This window comes from Octopus sinensis, linkage group LG6 (assembly GCF_006345805.1).
Source record: "Octopus sinensis linkage group LG6, ASM634580v1, whole genome shotgun sequence".
Classification (NCBI taxonomy): Eukaryota; Metazoa; Mollusca; class Cephalopoda; order Octopoda; family Octopodidae; genus Octopus; species Octopus sinensis.
The window spans coordinates 116,842,120-116,846,626 of NC_043002.1; the positions used below are offsets into that span (position 1 = coordinate 116,842,120).

The 4,507-nt window shown below is 36.2% G+C and overlaps 1 long non-coding RNA gene across 1 annotated transcript in view; it reads left to right on the top strand.

The window, feature by feature from the left end:
- The first annotated feature begins 1,268 nt into the window (after nt 1-1,268).
- Nucleotides 1,269-4,507, top strand: part of LOC118763769 — a 13,134-nt gene continuing 9,895 nt past the window's right edge. The window contains exon 1 of the long non-coding RNA XR_004999522.1: nt 1,269-1,400. This is a non-coding gene — a long non-coding RNA (uncharacterized LOC118763769). The remainder of the gene's footprint in view (nt 1,401-4,507) is intronic.

The window sequence follows — 4,507 nt, forward strand, 5'->3', positions numbered from 1 at the left end:
TCGCCATCTTTGTTGATTAATCCACCATCACTCTTTTCACTTTCATTTTCTTTACTCGCTTCTACCTTGATTTTCCTTCTTCCCACACCATTCGCACTTAGCCAGGCACTCCATATTCCCATTTCATCCGTATCAGCCGTTTTTGTACCCATGAGTATAATTTGAGACTGAGTTTCAACGGATGGCAAGTCTATTGACTCGACATAGTCCTATACTAAAATCTAAAATCACTCAACATCTATCCATATACTCAGGCTCATATACTCATCGAACGTTTCCCTCTTGCCATAGGTTTCTTCTCAATGAAGAACAATTTCGGCCACCTACCATCGTTCCAGTAAGTATTTCTGGCTTTACCTCTCTACACTTTCGCTTCTTACCTTGTTGGTCAAAAATGTCATCAACATCTGCATATAAGGTCATCATTATTGCGATACTGATTCCCAGCCAAGTGCTTTTTCATGTCGTAGAAAAGATGATAGTCAGATCCGGCCAAATCAGGTGAATAGGGAGGCCGATTAACCAGTTAAAACTCACAGTCACGCTCAGCAACTATTGATAGCAAATACTTGTGTGCTGGAGCATTGTCCTAGAATATAAAAGGGAAATTTACCTTCGCGAGTTATGCTGACTCATAAGAACCGGTTTTCTGGTTTCATGGCGTATATATTTCATGCCTGGACGGAACGCTAGTCCATCGCAGGATTATTCCTTTTTGCCAGCTGAGTGAACTGGAACAACATGAAATGAAATGTTTTGCTCAAGAACATAATGCGTCACCCGGTCCAGGAATTGAAACCACAATCTTTCGATCATGAGTCCAATACCCTAACCACTTAGCCACATTGTTCTGATGAAACATGACCACTTTCGTTAATTTTCTCGAGCGTTTGGTCTTGGTAGCCTTTTCTAACTGCCTCAGCAAGTTGGTATAGTACTTACTCTCTTTTGATAGTCAATCTATACTAAAATGGAGAAAGCTGCTTATTAATTAGGTATATAACAATTACTAAAAGTACTAAAAGAAAGCAATTATTAAAAGGTTGACCATCTGGAAGTCTTTTTTATAAATTTATGTTCTAAGAAATGTCCTATAATTATTGAATTTTTAAACTCCAATTTCTTGCAAATTCACTGCAGTGACTGCGTCCAATACTTCACAAATTTAGATATTCATTGCATTCACTGCGGAGTATTCCATTTTCATTTCAAAAGTTTCCCACTTTCTGTTTGAGTGTTTTTATTTTAAGTTTTAATTCGCTATTGGAAAAACCGACAGTTTATTCTATTAATGTATACGTAATATAAAAACATTATTTATTGAATGAAAATGTTTTAAAATAACCATATCATTTTTGCAAAAAAATTTAAGTGATTTTGTCGTTATGGCTGTTTGGAACGTATGAGTCTTACAATAATAACGATCCGTACTGATTTCGGCCATTTTCTTTTTTAACTTAACATGGGAGGAGCCTTTTCCGTGAAAAAAAAAAGATATTTTCAGAGGAAAAGGTTAACAATTCAAGGGAGGTTCCGCTGTTGTTTCTAGCACAACCCAAACCACTCTCTCTTTTTACTCACATGTATTGACGTTTTTCTCCCATTAAACATATTTTATGGAATGATGATGCCGAACTAATACACGCATGGTCCATTGGTGGAATATAAGCCACAAAATAAATGGTAATCTAAATTTTTACCTACACTTCAATCAAGCGAAGCCGTGTATGTGTAAAAAAAAACATTTTTTAACCGAAAAGTATGCTATTATAATGAATTATCGCTTACATAACTCCTTTTTAAAAAAAATCACTCAGGATAAATGCCAGCAATGTCCTTCTCAGGTTCCCCAATATTTTAATTTCCAAACGGAAACAATCGGGAGCAGGGTGTGGGGTTGTAAAAATTCATATTTTCTCAAATTTCCTTTTTTATAGCATATAAATGTATTTATGGGGGGAAATATTCAAAAGCATCAATACATGTGAGAATGATAAAGAAACGAAAAGGGTTGTTTTTGGATGTGCTAGAAACAACAGCCAAATTGCCCTTAAATCACTAATTTGTTTTTTACCGAAAATGCTCTTCCCATGGTTTTGAAATGCAAAAACAAATGACCAAAATAGGTCCGGAGTGGGATGATAAGGGAGGAGGGTTGTAAAAAAAGGGTTTTCAAAACTTTTTTTATACAAACACGCCCTCCCCCTAATCCCATCATTTCGAAGGCTGCGGTTTAAAAAATGGGGAAAATCCTGAAAACATTTTCCCCACAATTTTTTTTATAATCGTAATCTACGCCGTTTGAAAGGGATTTGGATAAACTTTAATTAAAAGATACCCATTTTCCTGAAAGTTATGGAGGAAAAAATCAGATTGTGTAAATTTTCAGAAATTTTCCTCTCTCCACCCCCTTGGAAAACTTCTTTCCCTTAAGTCCCAATATACTCTGAAGCTACAACGTCTAGGGCCTAGACAAAAGTTTTTACAAATACCGCCTAGACTCTTGGCGATATTTGTAAGAAAAAATTATTAAAAAGTATCGATTTTTCTGGATGTTATGAGGCCACAAAGTCGGGGGTGTATACATCTGTACTAGTGCCCTTTTATTTATACGATTTTTTTATTTATTTCATTCATTTTTTGCAATGTTCTCTCTCCCTCTCTCTCTCTCTTTCTCTCTCTCTCCCTCTCTCTGTTTCTCTCTCTCTGTTTCTCTCTCTATCTCTCTCTCTCGTAAACGTAATGCCTTTTGCATCCTCCAAATTAAGGCCATCACATTGCCTACAGATGAAATGATCTTTGCTCTATTTGGAGCAAGTGAAAAGGAATGTTTCCACTGTATGCATAGTCTCTTTGTCTGTGGCTCAAAATGCTGAACACAACACTCGTCCTGGCTTAGAAAACTTTCAAGGAAACCAGTTGGATCTGCCTCAAACAATGTCAAATTTTCCCGTGATGTGATCCCCTTGGTGCGGTTTTGATCAGCTCTTATAAAACGTTGCAACCACTGAGGAGAAACCTTCATGCTAAGTTCACTGTGCAGAATGTTCTCAAATCTCTCTCGGGATATGATAATAGAGTTGGTTATAGTCCGTGTAGACTATAAAACAGTTGCAAGACGCCCAGACCATGGGTCATCTTCGAGACTCTCCCTTCTCTTAAATTCAGCTAGCCACTTTTGCCCTGTTGATAAAGCTGGAATATCATCTACTAATATGACATCTATGTCAGTATGTCCTTAGGGGCTAAGCTGTTTTTCTGCAGGTACTTGATGATACCATGATGCCAAATCTTGTCGATTTTCAAGAGCACTCACTACTAGTTCTTTTAAAGTCTTCTTTGAACGGTCAGATGTCAGTTTATCAGGGAATAAATATGACGAGTTGAAATTATTTCGCGCAAGATTTCACATCACTCCTTCATGGCCAGCCTATGAACTTCTCAGCCCACCCTCGTAGATACATGTGTGTGTGTGCATGTGCGTGTGTCTGTGTGTATGCGTGTGTGTATGTATATGTGTGTACGAATGAATGAAAAAGATAAAGAAAAGTCATTAACATACCTTTAATTATAAGTTACAAATGTTTCGTACCATCAACGTAATATTTGCGGATTTAAACATTGGAGAGGCATTTCCTCAGACTTGTATCAAAGGTGTGATATTTTGTTAGGAAAATATACATATAATATGTATTTAGGCTCGATAACCTAAATGGTGATGAACACAGCAGGTCGGAATACTCTGGTTAATGTTCAAACTGACCAAGCTACATTGTTAGAAATTTCGAGATATTTTCATCAGAACAATTTTATCTTGCGCATTTTCTATCCAAATTCCAGGCTGAATAAATTGCATCTTGAAATCCCCCGGTCTTTGTTTATGACAATTCATGGAAGTTCTATTTATACATATCCTTTGAATATTTAGATTTCCCCTTCTTAACTCACACGTTGTGTCAAAAACACTGCATTAGCCTAATGTTTTTCAAATGCATTTCGTCGAAGAATTGACAAGTATTAGCAATCTGGCTCCATATTTTCTCATAATTTGAAAAAGGAACTAAGTTTGTTCATTGAATCTTGCACAACTTTATTAATTTCATATTTCAGTATCTATCGGCTGTTCTACTTGTGCTGTCAATTTCTCTTCCCCACCATTTTCTTCCTAGATTTCTTTTTATTGCCGTAACATTTGTTCAATCCTATTGCTTCTTTCTTTCTCTTTCTCTCTCCATTCTATTAGTTACTCATATAATCACAAATGTTCTTTTCATTTTCACAATCCTCCTTCATAATTATGCACTTTTCATCATGCTATCTTATCAGATTGCATCCATTATTATCATAGTACAGTGACTGCCCTGTTCAATCTCTTGCTGTCGATTCCGCCTTTCTTCATCTTCCTCTGTCCTCTATTCATATTCTTTTTCTGTTTTGTTCACCGTTTTTACATTTCATTACATTTTTTTATTCTTTCTTTCTCTATATTATGTGTACATCTGTCGGC